This window comes from Stomoxys calcitrans, chromosome 3 (genome assembly GCF_963082655.1).
Source record: "Stomoxys calcitrans chromosome 3, idStoCalc2.1, whole genome shotgun sequence".
In the NCBI taxonomy this organism is placed as follows: domain Eukaryota; kingdom Metazoa; phylum Arthropoda; class Insecta; order Diptera; family Muscidae; genus Stomoxys; species Stomoxys calcitrans.
This window is the reverse complement of record NC_081554.1, coordinates 78,603,454-78,620,279: the sequence shown is the minus strand read 5'-3', so window position 1 is coordinate 78,620,279 and position 16,826 is coordinate 78,603,454.

Genomic DNA, 16,826 nt, shown 5'->3' with positions numbered 1-16,826 from the left:
TGACTGAAATTTGGCACGTGCTGTTTTGGTATCACTTCCAATAACTGTGTTAAGTATGATTCAAATCGATTAATAATCTGGTATAGCTGTCATATAAACTGATCTTTGATCTTGACTTCTTAAGCATTTAAAGGGCGCAATTATTATCTGATTACATGATACATAACCTGATAGAGCTGCCATATAAACCGATCTGGGATCTTGTCTTCTTGAGCCTCTAGAGAGTGCAATTCTCATCCGATTTGGAAGAAATTTTTTTACAACAGCTTCTCCCATGACCTTCTACATATGTGTCTAATATGGTCTGATTCTATCGATAGCTTGATGCAGCTCCCATATAAAACTATCTCCCGATTTTGCTTCTTAAGACCCTATAAGGCGCAAATCTTATTCGAATGAACTGAAATATTACACAATGACTTCTACAATGTTCAGCATTCATTTATGGTCTTAATCGCACTACAACTTGATATAGCTCAAATGGCATAACAGTTCTTATTCAATATTCTTTGTTTGCCTAAGAAGAGATCCCGCTCATAGAACTCGACAAATGCGATCCATGGCGGAGGGTGTGTATAAGATTCGTCCCGGCCGAACTTAGCACGCTCTTACTTGTTTTCCCTAAATAAATCTATTATAACATTTTGATTTAACAATGAAGAATTTACCAATCAATAAAGTAGTACTTTTTTAATTCATGAATTATTTTCTAGATGTCCATCTATAAAAATGTTTATATATAAAACACAAGGCTAGTTTTTCGAAAACATTTTTCAAAGGACATAGGAAATTCTGCAGCATTCATCTTCAATAAAAAACAATTCAAATCTAATCTTTGGGCATCTATATATGAAAACCTAAACATGTACAATGTACAAGCTGTTATAAATTATTTCTTCTTAAATCTGTAATCAATGCTGGACTGTTTGATTGGTAACAGTATTTATGAACAGCATTTGAAAGTTTTCAAAGTCCTGGTATATTTTCATTGCTACAGTTTAGCTAGAATTACTATAAATGTTAAATTATTAAATTTTCTTTTCACATACATGTATCAGAACTATTTTTCACATGCTCTCACACACATTACCAACTCCCATAATTTGAAATTGTATAAATTTGTACAATTTGTTCAAAATATTCATTAAATATGTAACATAAAACAGTTTGTTACTTTATATGATACATAAATCTTGGCAGTTTATACATTTTTTAGGGGTAAGCATGGGTAGTTGTACATACAATGAAACTTTGTGTGCTCGTCGACACTCTTCCACATCCACATCCACATGCACTGCAATGGCAACGTTCACTTACTTTGTTATCCTTGGAGTGAACATTCGGCGTATCCTTGTGTGTGACCTTCGTCATGCGTTGCAGAGCAAGGCATTGAGGGATGTGCACTTTTGAGATGATGCCGTTATGTTTGTGTATTCAAGAGATGTCAGATGAGAATGAGGCATTAAACTCAAAATAAAATGCATTTATGAGCATTCGTTCACATGTGATTCAAACATCATTTCTACAAATACAAACGTACATACCAAAGGATGTATATGAAAATTGCAGAAGATTTAAGCAAAAATTTTCGACTAGTTTAATATAGAAATAAATGAATAGAATGTTACCAGGTACACCTGACAAGGTGAAATAACATATAGAGAATATATAATAAATTTCTCTCTATCGGTGCCTACTTACCTATTTTTGTTATAAAACTGATCTGATTTTCTATTTTTGTAGAGGTATGGCAGCTATATCCAGATTTAGCCCGATTTAGACCCTAGGCCTGATAAATCCACCTGACCAGAACAGATATTCACACTGCGGCTTATCATGGAAAACCCCGAGAAGGACCAATACCAAATAAGGTTTCAGTCGAGGAGTAGGCTTATCATGTGATCTCTTTAATATTCTGATGGAGAAGATTATACGAGTTGCAGATGTGAATAGATATGGCACACTTCTCCCAAGGCAACACATGCTACTTGATACAGGGTGGCTGATGAATATTGCTACAATGATGAATATTGCTACATTTTTTTTTCGGTGTATGGAATACATTTTTCTTTTATTCATGTTAAATTAAATTATTAAATTAATTATTAAATTATTATTAATTAAATTAATTAATTAATTAATTAAATTAATTATTAAATTATTATTATTAAATAGAAAAAAAGTTATTACATTTTTTTTTGGTAGCGGCTTTCATCAGCCACCCTGTATGCCTTCGACATCACATTGGTCGGTCACCGGGAAGAAGTAACTGCAGCCTTTGAAATAATTGAAAGAGAGTCCGTGAAAGTGGGTCTGGCAGTAAAGGGAGATAAGACAAAATGAATGGTATCAACGCCCACAGCGCATTGTTCAACTGAGCAGATAAAGAAAATGGAGAACGTTGGGAGCCATAACATTGAAATAGTCAGCAATTTTACCTCGGCATCGCCGTAGCCGAATCGAATGTCACCAATTTTGAAAAAAAAGCGAAGAACAATACTGGAAAACAAATGCTACTTTGGATTAAACAAGCAATTCAGAATGAAGGTCGCTTCTCGACAAAGAAAATTACGCTATGCAAGACTAGTATCAGTGTCTTGCATTGTGAAATTTTGATTTATGGTTCCGAGGCATGGGTACTTGTGAACGCTGAGAGGCAGTGCTTGGAGTGTTTGAGAGAAAGATTATTCGTAAAATTTATGAACCAGTTTGCATTAATGGAGAGTATCGCCACCGTGTGAACCCCGAACTGTACAAGAAGTATGACAACGCACAGTGGGCCAAACGGCAAAAAAATTGGAAATAAGTCTGCAACTTTTATCTGTTGATCCTAGCGGTACAAAGTGTTCTAAACATTTAAAGGCTTTTAGGAAAGTGATAAAATAGGTCTATATCTTTAATACAGGGTGAGATACAGGGTATCAAAGTTGACCACTTTGACTTCTCCAACTTTCTGGGGGCCATAACTTATGATCTACTGCACCGATTTGCATGATTTAGAACTCTAGAGAAAGAACTATCCTCCTCTACAAATGTCCAGAACATTTTGTGCAGCTAAGATAAACAGAAAAGAAGTTATAGACTTATTTCCAATCTATTTGCCCTTTGCCCCATTGTGCGATGTTAACATAGATAAACGTATAGGAATACAATACAAATGTTGCGTTGGCCAGGCCATGTTGTCAGAATTAGTGAAAAAGTATTTTGTAGGCAATCACGGTGGTACTCGCAAACCAGGACAACCTTATGATCATACATATCGACATATCGAAACTTGGTGTCAGAGGTTTCAGAAGGATGGCAGACTTGGAACGCTTTTCAAAGTTTGGCTAATGGGACAAAATTTCTGCCATAGCCAACTGAAGTAAGGTCGAATGGCGCCAAACATTCGTCTGTTTCTATTCCGTTGAAGCCAAGTTGTCATATTTGTCCTTTATAAGGACATTTTTGGTTTTTGGTGTTACGATGAAGAGTTTTTGTTGATGCAATATGCCTTTTGCTGGCTGCAGTTTCAGCTTCCTTTACTAAATTTTTATAAAAAGGTGGCGTGTCTTTTTAAGCTTTCCGTTTTATTTGTTTTGTTACATTCACGGTCTGTCGGAGATCAAATTGTGATTCGAGCATGTTTCAATTAGAGGGTCACCATTGTCATTCTTTTCTTTCATTCCTTGGCTTCCCATAGCATGTTCTAGGCCATTATTTTGGTTATCCATCCTGGCCTTGCGATGTGGTATGTTATCCAATATTTATTTTGCTTTTTATATTAGGGAAATAATCAATATGTATCACATCCATGCAACCGTTTCATTACACAACCCACTCGCATATGAAGTTCGCCCAAGATATCAATGCACAAAACACTATGTCTTTCTACTTTTTTAACTGCCGTGATCGTTACCAATATTTTTCACTGACGTTTAGTCAATGTATTTTTTGGTATCATATGCAATGTCAATTGCCTGCGTATGTCTTGGAAGCATGTAATAACTTGGTGTCACAATAACATACGTCATTCCATTCAATGCACCAACCCTTATCCAAATACGTATTGAACAATAAAGCATGTCACACATCGCTTTCGTTCCTGTTCATTTTCTTACCAAAACATTCAGCGACATATTACGCAACTACGCACTCAAAGTGACAAAATGCATCATGGTTCAAAGAGAGCTTGCTTCCAATGAATATGTCTTACACATGGCGTAAGAAAGAAGTGGTAATTGCATTTCGATGGCATTGTCAGCAGGAGATTGTTATTATGTTAATGTTTTAGCATACGATCGAAGTGAAGTGCTTTACTGAGAACCCTGTTAATGGAATGAAATCAAATTAAGTTGGAGGTAAACGTAGGTGAATAAAATGTGTGTATCATATGGTATCTTAAATAGTTCGTCCTAAGAATGGGGTTTGATTCAAAGTTGAAAACTGAAAATTGTTCTTTACACTATAATTAAAACTTGACAGAATCATACATCGATCAAATCGATCAAACAGGCCCAAATCTTAAATACCAATTGCTATAACATACTTACTAAAGGAAATTATTTTAATATCCTCCCCCATAGGATGGGGTATACTCATTTTGCCATTCCATTTGTAACATATTGAAATACAGATCTGAAACCCAACAGTTTTCGCTTTTGCCTCAGAACGTCGAGACGATCAAGAATATATGTATACTTTGTGGGGCCCTAGATCAATATTTCGAGGTATTACAAATGGAATGACTAGAATAGTATCCGCATCTTATGGTGGTGAGTATAAACAAGTAAAAGCGTGCTAAGTTCGGCCGGGCCGAATCTTATATATCCTCCACCATGGAACGCATTTGTCGAGCTCTTGCCACGGTATCTCTTTTTAGGCAAACAAAGTATAAAAGGAAATAATTGCTATGTTATTGGAACAATATCAAGTTATGATTCATTTCGGACCATAATTAAACTGAATATTTGAATAATTAAACTGAATACTATGGTAGAAGTCATTGTGTAAAATTTCAGCCAAATCTAGTAAAAATTGCGCACTTTAGGGGCTGAAGAAGTAAAATAGGGAGATCGGTTTATATGGGAGCTGTACTAGGCTATAAACCGAATCATGCCATATTCGACACGTATATTAAAAGTCGTAAGAGAAGCCGTTGTACAAAATTTCAGCCAAATCGGGTAATACTTGCGACCTTTAGAGGTTCAAGAAGACAAGATCCAATATTGGTTTATATGGCAGCTATATCAGGTTGTGGACCGATTTAAACTTTTCTTAGCACATGTGTTGAAAGTCATAACAAAAAACGTCGTGCACATTTTCGACCAAATCGGATAGGAATTGTGCACTTTAGCGGCTCAAGAAGTCAAGACCTCAGATCGGTTTATATGACAGTTTATATTTGGATACCCACCACTCCGGGTATATATATATATAAACCACCTTTCGTCATAGTCTGGTGAAAAATGCATAATTTATGCCCTCATAGCAGCTTTATCGAAATGTGGTCCGATTTGGACCAAATTCGACACGGATATTGAGAGGTCTAATAAGTACAAGTCATTGTTCCATTTTGTAAAACAAAATATTGGTCTTTTTGGTAGCCATATCCAAATATAGACCATACTGAATCATATACGAAACGGATGTCGAAAAGCCTAACATCAGTCACTGTGTCAAATTTCAGCGAAATCTGATTATAAATGTGCCTTTTATGGGGCCAATTTAACACATTCAGTATCCAACATTCACTTCAATTATGGTCCGAGTCGGACCATAACTTGATTTTTATTCTTTATCCTTCGTTTTGCCTAAAAGGAGATACCAGGCAAAGAACTCAACAAATGCGATCGATTATCGATGATATATAAGATTCGGCCCGGCCGAACTAAGCATGCTTTTACTAGTTTTCAAATGGCATAGTTCCTCACAATTGTCGCCAGCATTAGGAGGGGACATTTTTATACCCTCCACCATAAGATGGGGGTTATACTAATTTCGTCATTCTGTTTGTAACTACTCGAAATATTCGTCTGAGACCCCATAAAGTATATATATTCTTGATCTTCGTGACATTTTATGTCGATCTAGCCATGTCCATCCGTCTGTCTGTCGAAAGCACTCTAACTTCCGAAGGAGTAAAGCTAGCCGCTTGAAATTTTTCACAAAAACTTCTTATTAGTGTAGGTTGGTTGGTATTGTAAATGGGCCATATCGGCCCTTGTTTTGATATAGCTGTCATATAAACCGATCTTGAGTCTTGACTTCTTGAACCTCTAGAGGGCGCAATTCTTATCCGATTTGAATGAATTTGGCACGACGTGTTTTGTTATGATATCCAACAACTGTGCCAAGTATGGTTCAAATCGGTTCATAACCTGATGTAGCTGCCATATAAACCGATCTTGGGTCTTGACTTCTTGAGCCTCTAAAGTGCGCAATTCTTATCCGATTTGAATGAAATTTTGCACGTAGTGTTTTGGTATTACTTTCAACAACTGTGCTATGTATGGTTCAAATCGGTTCATAACCTGATATAGCTGTTATATAAACCGATCTTGGGTCTCGACTTCTTGAGCCTCTAAAGTGCGCAATTCTTATCCGATTTGAATGAAATTTTGCACGTAGTGTTTTGGTATTACTTTCAACAACTGTGCTAAGTATGATTCAAATCGGTATATAATCTGGTATAGCTGTCATATAAACCGATCTTGGATCTTGACTTCTTGTGCCAATTGAGGTCGCAATTCTCATCCGATTTGGCTGAAATTTTGCATGAGGTGTTTTGTTATGACTTCCAATAACTGTGCTTAGTATGGCGTAAATCGATATAGAACCTGATATAGCTGCCATATAAACCGATCTGGGATCTTGACTTCTGAACCTCTAGAGGGCGCAATTCTCATCCGATTTGGCTGAAATTTTGTACGAGGGCTTCTCTCAATATACGTGTCTAGTATGGTCTGAATCGATCAATAGCTTGATACAGCTCCCATATAAACCTATCTCCCGATTTTGCTTCTTGAGCCCCTACAAGGCGCAATTCTTATCCGAATGAACTGATATATTACACAATGACTTCTACAATGTCAATCAGCATTCGTTTATGGTCTGGATCGGACTATAACTTGATATAGCTCCAATAGGATAACAGTTCTTATTCAATATTCTATGTTTGTTTAAAAAGAGATACCGCGCATAGATCTCGACAATTGTGATCAATGGTGGAGGGTATATAAGATTCGACCCGGCCGAACTTAGCAGGCTTGTTGTTTTAAAGCTTGTTTTATTTGAGATTAAAATATTCCAATTTTGTATACCCTCCACCATTGGATGGGGGTTTACTAATTCGTCATTTCGTTTGTAACACCTCGAAATATTCGTCTAAGACCCCATCAAGTATATATATTCTTGATCGCCATGACATTTTAATTGGATCTAGCCATGTCTGTCAAAAGCGCTCTAACTCTCGAAGGGGTTAAGCTAGGCGCCAAAAATTTTGCACGAATACTTCTTATTAAGGATTTTCAATGAACCATATCGGTCCATGTTTTGATATAGCTGCCACATAAACATGGGTCATGATATCTTGAGCCATATCAGGATGCAAATCTTATCCGATTTGACTGAAATTTTTACATGAGGAGTTTCGTTATGACAACCAATAACTGTACTATGTATGATTCAAATCGGTAAATAGCCTTACATAGCTGTCATATAAGGCGATCTAGGATCTTGACTTCTTGAGCCTCTAGAGGTCGCCACTATTGTCCGATTTCGGACGAACTTAGCACGTTTCACATATTTTCAAATGGCATAGTTTCTTACAATTGTCGCCAGCATTGGGAGGGGAAAATATTGTCTCATATTCTCGCCAGGATTCGATACCAGTCGTTCAGCGACATAGGCGGACATGCTAATCTCTGCGCTACGGTGATCTCCAATATACACAGAAAAGTTTATCAAAATTAGTTTCTAGCAACAATTTAGCATTTAATGGAAACATTTCATATATTTTTGCCATATGTTAAGTACTTCGTTTTTTCCTTCACCATTCCACGATGCTATGGTTTACAATGTTTTGCTTAAACTAATATAAAATTGTACTCATCTGAATGCAACTCTTTACTTAATGCGTTCAGCACAAGTTCCTACAATGCTACTCATGGGGCAATTATCCACCACAGTGACATTCTTTACATTTCTCCATCGCATACTTTGCGTTTCATCTCGCAGCATATTTCTCTTAATGACCGCACTTGTTACTAAAACGCAGTTTATTAAATGCAGCAGTGCAACAAGCACTTAATTAATTTAATCCTAAAATTAAGTTGACTTAATTATGTGCCATGTGCAGGAAGCATTAAATCCAGAAAAGCAAAACACATTGGCGGATATGACAGTTTTTAATTGTTTAAAAAGAAACAAGTTGAAACATGCCAAGTTCGCACGGAATGAATTTTGGGTACCCAAACCCATGGAGTACGCTGAAAATTTGCCATTATTAACACTAAAAAGACCAAACCGGTCAAATGAACACATGGAAATATTCATCTGAGACCCAACAAAGAATATTCTTGATGGTATTGACATTCTTAGTCGATTTAGCCATGTCCGACCGTCTGCCGAAAGCGTGCTAACTTTCGAAGGAGTAAAGCTAGATGCTTGAAATTTTGCATAAATACTTCCTATAAGTGTAGGTCTCTTGGGATTGCAAATTGGCCATATCAGTCCATGTTTTGATATAGCTGCCCTATAAAATAATTTTGGATCTTGACTTCCTAAACCTTTAGACGGCGGACTTCTTATCCGATTTGGATAAAAAATTGCATGAAGTCTTTTGTTATACCCACCACCATAGGATGGGGGTATACGAATCTAGTCATTCCGTCTGCAACACCTCGAAATATTGATCTAGAACCCCATAAGGTATATATATTCTTCATCGTCTCGAAATTTTGATTCGAACTAGCCATGTCCGTCCGACCGTCTGTCGAAATCAAGATAACGGTCGAACGCTAACTGCTAACTGCTGAAAGCTAACTGCTTGAAATTTTGCACAGATACTTTATATTGATGTAGGTCTTTGGAGATTTCAAATGGCCTATATTGGTTCAGATTAAGATATAGCTCCTATATAAACCGATCTCCCGATTTGACTTCTTGAGCCCATGGAAGCCACCATTTTTGTCCGACCTGGCTGAAATTTTGCACATTATGTTCTGTTATGACTTTCAACAACTGTGTCAAGTACTCTTCAAATTGTTCAAGAACATGATATAGCTCCCACATAAACCGATCTCCCGATTTGACTTCTTGAGCCCTTACAAGCCGCGATTTTTATCTGATTTGGCTGAAATTTTCCATATAGTGTTCACGGAGGCACTGGAATATTGGAATAATGGTGTTGATCGAAGTTTTATAATAACGGAGTTTATGGTGAAGGAATCCTTGAGGAGCTTCAAACCATTAAAGTAACCCGGACCTGATGGAATATTTTCGGCGTTACTACAGAAAGAGGCAGACTATTTGGCGCCTCGTCTGGTCAACATGTTCACAGCTTGCCTAGGACTTGCATATACTCCGAAAGCCTGGCAGGAGGCAAGGGTGGTGTTTACACACAAGCCCGGCAAGGCAAGTTATGCGACACCAAAGGCCTACAGACCCATAAGCCTTACGTCCTTTCTACTCAAAACCATGGACACCATGATGAAGAGTATGACATCCAGCGAACTGCTCAAATACAAAAAGCATGCCTATGTCAAGTTAAGGTCGGTGGAGACTGCCCTGCACGAGGTTGTGCATAAAATAGAAGAATCCTTTGATGTCGAAACGTACACACTGGCGGTATACATTGACATCGAGGGGGCTTTTAACAATATGCGGACCGACACACTGATCCAATCCTTAGACCAGTACCGGGTGGATCCGGTCCTTAGAGATTGGATAAACCATATGCTAAGGTACAGGGGGATAAATTGTGTGTCCCATGGCATAAATATATGGCGGAAAGTGGCACATGGTAGGCCACTTTTATCGCCACTCCTATGGGTGACCACCATAAATGACCTATTACGGATGCTGACTGAGGAGGGATTTGAACCCGTCTGCTACGCAGACGATGTTATAATACTTCTAATGGGTAGGGATCCGAACGAGCTATGCAGAAGGCCCGAAAGGGTCTTGCATTTGGGATATCATTGGGCTTCACCCAGAGGTCTCAATGTTAACCCAGAGAAGACTGAAATATGTCTGTTCACGAGGAAGACGAAGGTGGGCCAATTTAACGCACCACGTTTCCTCAATAAGACGATTTCGATTTCTGACAAGGTCAAATACTTAGGTGTGATCTTGGGCAGGAAACTAAAATGAAAGAGTCAAATTCAGGAGCGTACTAAGAAGGTTCACAAATGTTGGGCATTATGTAGACGGGCCGTTGGCTCGAAATGAGGCCTGAATCCTAGAATAGTCCACTGGCTCTACAGGAGCGTGATTAGACCAATACTTACTTACGCCTCAGTAGTTTGGTGGACTGCTATTGAGAAAAAGTGCAACATAAGGACCAACATCTTGGCATAGGCGGAGCGATGAGAACCACGCCCACTAGGGCACTGGAGACTATTCTAGATATCCGACCCATTGACATACAGATTAAGTGTGAGGCAGCCAATGCGGCTATACGACTTAAGGCGATGGGAGAATGGATTGAGGATGGGAGCAGCTCATACCATCGCGGTAGAATAGAGGCGACGATAGGAAACCTGGAAGAAAGGGAAAAGGTTTCCAATCGGATACCTGAGATGAACCTTGAAGTCGAGCGCGAGGCTCTGCTGCCAAAGGCACAGTCTTGGATTGACGGAACCCTAGTATTGCCATTTGGAAGATCATGTTACACGGATGGATCAAAACAAGAGGACAGAGTGGGCCTGGGGGTTTACATTGAGAACACAGGGACTGAGATCTGTTTTAGACTGCCGGACCATAATACGGTCCTGCAGGCGGAGATCCGGGCGATCTAGGAATGCGTGAAGTGGTGTGGTGCTAACGCGAGGGCGTCAAGTGTGAACATCTTTACCGACCGTAAAATTGCCATAAGGGCAATAACAACCAGGACGGTAAGATCACGAACTGTCTTGCAATGTAAGATGGAGATTAACGCCTTCTCTGAGAATAGGAAAATCCGCATGAAAGGCCAGATGATTTGACGGTGTAGGCCAGAGGACTGCCGTCAATAAACTTGGTTAACCCGAAGCCTTTCGGGTCGACGCAGTCCGAGTTAAGGGTGTGGGCGACGAAGACGAGGCTATTACTGAAAGGAAGTAAGAAAGAGGCATGCAACATTGTGGAACGGCGAAACGGTCTGTAGGAGAACGAAAATCCTATGAAGAATCGTGAGAAGACGAGGCTATTACTGAAAGGAAGTAAGAAAGAGGTCAGTATAGTTATTGGTATCATAACGGGACACATAGAATCATAACATGCGGGGAAGATAATGAGACGTTGGAGCATTTCCTTTGTCATTGGCCGGCTTTGGCGTACAACAGATACCCCGCACTTAGGTGGAGACACAATATCAGACATAAACCAACTTAGGTGAGTGGTATTGAAAACAATTAATAGGTCCAATTTTTGATATAGCTGCCATATAAACCGATCTTGGGTCTTGAATTCTTGAGCCTCTAGAGGGCGCAATTCTAGTCCGATTTTACTGAAATTTTGCACGTGGTGTTTTGGTATCACTTCCAACAACTGTGCTAAGTATGGTTCAAATCGGTCTATGTTGTGATATAGCTGCCATATAAACCGATCTTGGATCTTGACTTCTTGAGCCTCTAGAGGGCGCAATTCTCGTCCGATTTGACTGAAAGTTTGTACGTAGTGTTTTGGTATCACTTCCAACAACTGTGTTAAGTACGATTCAAATCGGTTCATAATCTGGTGTAACTATCATAAACACCGATTTTGGACCTTGACTTCTTGGGCCGATTTGGCTGTAATTTTGCATGAGGTGTTCTGTTGTGACTTCCAATAACTGTGATAAGTATGGCGCAAATCGGTACATAAACTGATATAGCTGCCATATAAACCGCTCTAAAATCCTGACTTCTTGAGCCTCTAGAGGGCGCAATTCTCAACCGATTTGGCGGAATTTGCATGTACAACGGCTTTTCTCATGACCTTCAATATCATCTGAATCGATAAATAGCTTGATAAAGCTCCCATATATACCTATCTCCCGATTTAGCTTCTGAGCCCCTACAAGGCGCAATTCTTATCCGAATGAACTGAAATATCGCACAATGATTTCTACAATGTTCAGCATTCATTTATGGTCCGAATCGGACTATAACTTTATATAGCTCCAATAGCATAACATTTCTTATTCAATATTCTTTGTTTGCCTAAAAAGAGATACCGCGACTCGACAAATACGATCCATGGTGGAGGGTATATAAGATTCGGCCCGGCCGAACTTAGCATGCTCATACTTGTTAGAAGTTACTTTAGAGTTTTTAGAGTTCACAAAAAGTCGATTACTGGCTTAGGTGTATGTCCAGAAGCATGGAGCGGATTAATATCTGCACCTTCTTTTCAACCTTACCTAGTGTTCTGTTATGACTTCCAAAAACTGTGCCAAGTACGGTCAAAATCGGCCAAGAACCTGATATAGGTCCCATATAAACCGATCTCCCGATTTGACTTCATTAAACCCCAAGAAGCTGGAATTTTTGACCGATTTGGCTGATATTTTGCACATAGTGTTCTGCTATGACTTCCACCAACTGCTCAAAATACGGGCCATTTAAACCGGTTTCCCGATCATCCTTGCTCGGTTCCTAATAGTTTTAATATTTGCTGGTTTGACAGAAGTTTGGTATATATTGTAGAATAAAATTATGCCCTTAAACTTCATTTTGTATAAATTTTTAGCAGAATCCATGGTGGTGGGTTCCCAAGATTCGGCCCGGCCGAACTTAGCATGCTTTTACTTGTATCTTCTAACATTCCAGCAGAACTACTGCTATAATAGCAGCAAAATCAGCTGCTAAGACAGTGTTTGCTATTTTCAGCAAACTGTTGACTATGAGTGAAGACATGTTGGAATGAAAGCATCTTCCTTCTCCTGAGATATCACAATGGGCTAAAATTGATATCTAATTGCAGACTGTTACTAAGACGAAAGCTTACCTAATATAACTATTGGTCTATCATTTATGAATTAAAATATTTCCATTCGCAATGTGCCCCACAGTGCTTACCCTGCACCCAATGTAAACATGTTTCAAGTATCGTGCATAACTCCAGAAAAATATAACCATCAGCTTTATATTTCTCTGTGGTAAGGTTTCAATTTGACAATTACTTGCAAGTGGTCGCAGCTAAGGCAATAGTGAGCAGCTTGTTCTTGTTGTTGAAAACTTATTTCTTTGGTCAAGAATAAAATATTTGTTTGAAAAGTTTCCAGGAATTCTGTTAGTTGGCTAGGAATAGTAATACCTTTCCCGTTTTGATTCATCAGAAAATAATAAATGTTCGTGGATACATCTAAACAATTTTTATAATTTTGAAAATATTTTTCGTTTAATATTTCACTTAAAATGTTATAACTGAAGCCGATGTCAGTCAAAAGGTTTGAACAAAAATGCATACACATGAAAAATTAAATTAAACGAAGAAAAGAAAAATGCATTAAGTTTGACCGGTTCGCACTTTCACTTTTCATAACAATACGGTGAAAAATCTCCATTTATTAAACCAATAGCTGGCCCGGTGTGCTCCGTTACACCTTGAGTGGCTATTTAATATTGAATGTTTCTTTAAATGCAATAAAACTGGAGCCCAGAGCCATGGGTCTTGCTCGGATCTACATTTACCGTATGTGTGTTAATAGGATAAAAATACGTAAGCTTTAAAGTCCTACCGAACCTAACAGGATAAATGTAAATTTGGGTGTATAATTCCTACTCTACCGACAAAGCCCTTGCGGCGATTTCGATTCTAGAAAAAAATGTTGCATTTATACGGAACAAAATTTTGCACATGTCACCCCAATCTTTTCAAAGTATTGCACGTTTTACATTTTCAACCGGACATGTTCATATGCGGAACTTAAAAAGAAAAAAAAAAAAAAAAGTAAGAGTGTGCTAAGTTCGGCCGAGCCGAATCTTATATACCCTCCACCATAGGTCGCAATTGTCGAGTTCTTTGTCCGGCATTTCTTCTTAGGCAAAAAATGATATAAGAAAAGATTTGCTCTGCTATTAGAGCGATATCAAGATATGGTCCGGTTCGAACCACAATTGAATTGTATGTTGGAGACCTGTGTACAATGTCAGCCAATCCGAATAAAAATTGCGCCCTTTGGAGGCTTAAGAAGTAAAATAGAGAGATAGAATTATATGGGAGCTGTATCAGGCTATATACCGATTCAGACCATAATATACACGTATGTTGATGGTCATGAGAGGATTCGTAGTACAAAATTTTAGGCAAATCGTATAATAATTGCGACCTCTAGAGGCTCAAGAAGTCAAGACCCCACATCGGTTTATGTGGCAGCTATATCAAGTTATGTACCGATTTGCGCCATGCTGAGCACAATTATTAGAAGTCCAAACAAAACACCTCATACAAAATTTCAGTCATATGGGATGATAATTGCACCCTCTAGAGGCTCAAGAAATCAAGACACAAGATCGGTTTATATGGCAGCTATATCAGGTTATGAACCGATTTGAACCATACTTGGCACATTTATTGAAAGTCATGAAATACGAAATACGTCGTGCAAAATTTCAGCCAAATCGGATAAGAAGTGCGCTCTCTATAAGCTCAAGAAGTCAGGTCCCCCGATCGGTTTATATGACAGCTATATCAGGTTATAGACCAATTTAAACCAAACTTGGCACACTTCTTGGATATCATAACAAAATACTTTGTGCATTTCATTTAATTCAAATCGGATAAGAATTGCGCCCTCTAGAGGCTCAAGAAATCAAGACCCAAGATCGGTTTATGTGGCAGCTTTATCAGGTTATGGACCGACTTGAACCATACTTGACACAGTTGTTGAATGTCATAACAAAACACATGGCTAGATCAACTTAAAATGTCATGACGATCAAGAATATATATACTTTATGGGGTCTTAGACGCATATTTCGAGGTGTTACAAACATAATGACGAAGTTAGTTTACCCCTCTCCTATGGTTAAGGTAAGTAAAAGCGTGCTAAGTTCAGCAGCGCCGAATCTTGGGAACCCACCGCCATGGATTCTGCCAAAAAATTTATACAAAATAAATTTAGTCGAAGAACAAAATTATAGTCATACATACCAAACTACTATCAAACCAGGAAAAATTAAAGCTTCTACGAACCGAACAAGGATAATCGAGAGATCGGTTAATATGGGACGTATATGAGGTTATGAACTGATATGGACAGTTATAGGCACAGTTGTTAGAAGTCGTAACAGAACACTGCATGCAAAATTTCTGCCACATCGGACAAAAATGGCGGCTTGTAAGGGCTCAAGAAGTCAAATCGGGAGATAGGTTTATATGGGAGCTATACCAGATAATAGACCGATTTGAGCCCTACTTAGCACAGCTGTTGGAAATCACAACAGAATACCGTGTGCAAAATTTTTGCCAACTCGGACAAAAATTGCGGTTTACAGGGCTCAAGAAGTCAAATCGCTAGATCGGTTTATACAGGAGCTAAATATATATAGTTCGAAGATGGGCTATATCGGACTATATCTTGATATAGCCCCCATATAGACCGATCCGACGATTTGAGGTCCTAGGCCCATTAAAACCACTTTTATTACTCGATTTTGCTGAAATTTGGGAGAGTGAGTTGTGTTGAGCCACTGGACAACCTTTTACAATTTGGTCCAAATCGGAGCAGATTTTGATATAGCTGTCATATAGGCCGATCTCTCTTTTTAAGGCTTTGGGCCTATAAAAGGCTGATTTATTGTCCGATCTCGCCGAAATTTGGGAGATTAAGCTGTGTTAGGCCCCTCGACATCTTTCTGCAATATGGCCTAGATCGGTTCAAACTTGGATATAAATACCATATAGACCGATCTCTCGATTTAAGGTCTTGGACCCATAAAAGGCGCATTTTTTGTCCGATGTCGCCAAAATTTGGGACAGTGAATTGTGTTAGGCCCTTCAATATTCCTCTTCAATTTGGCTCAGATTGGTTCATATTTGGATATAGCTGCCATATAGACCGATCTCCCGATATAAGGTTTTGGGCCCATTAAATGATGATTTATTGTCCGATCTCGCCGAAATTCGGGAGAGTGAGTTGTGTTAGGCCCTTGACATCTTTCTGCAATATGGCCTTGATCGGTTCAAATTTGGATATAGCTGCCCTATAGACCGATCTCTTGATTTAAGGTATTGGGCCTATAAAAAACGCATTTATTGTCCGATGTTGCCGAAATTTGGGAGATTGAGTTTTTTTTTTTTTTTTTTTTTTTTTTTTATTAAATTCATTTATTACATAGTACTCCAATACATAAAATATAATGCCCCAGCGCCACATGGACATTTTTGGGGCGAGTTGGCAATAAAAACTTTTTCAATTTTTAGTTTTTAATACATTGTAAATATAAATAAAAAAAAATGAACAAAAAAAGTTTACGAAGCAAGAAAATAAAAAATAATATATATCACATTAGAAGCATTTCCATATTATCCATTAGATACAATTTTAGATTAGACTTAAAACTGGAGATTCTGGGAATATTTTTTATACTTTGAGGAAGATGGTTATATTCAGAACAACCGGAATGCTCAATTCGTTGCCTAGTGGTTTCAAGTCTACA